The sequence below is a fragment of the Gavialis gangeticus genome, unplaced genomic scaffold, assembly GCF_001723915.1.
Source record: "Gavialis gangeticus isolate Ggan-Ray unplaced genomic scaffold, GavGan_comp1, whole genome shotgun sequence".
In the NCBI taxonomy this organism is placed as follows: domain Eukaryota; kingdom Metazoa; phylum Chordata; order Crocodylia; family Gavialidae; genus Gavialis; species Gavialis gangeticus.
Genome location: NW_017729023.1, coordinates 1,031,575 through 1,031,966, shown reverse-complemented (window position 1 = coordinate 1,031,966; position 392 = coordinate 1,031,575).

Genomic DNA, 392 nt, shown 5'->3' with positions numbered 1-392 from the left:
TTGACGTGTTACATTTTGATTGGTCATTTCAAACCAAAACCTGAGCAACCTATAAGACATAGGTAGTGGGCTATCCTGTACCATGTGGGTGGAAACTTACAGAATGCAGGGGTTAATACTAAAACAAGGAACAAAGAAACATAGAGAAAAGTATCTATTTTCGCTACAACACTAAACAAAACTTAAAATAACTAAATAAAACAAAAACAAAATAAAAAATAAATCAAACAACAATTTAAATAACAAAAAACGAAATAAAACAAAAAGTTAAAAATAAATACAATAATAAAACCTGATAATAATGAATAACTGTAATAAAAAACTGAAACTTGTATCAAGCTGTGTCACTGTCAAATTGAGCTTGTCAACCACAAGCAGATTTATGAGGCAGA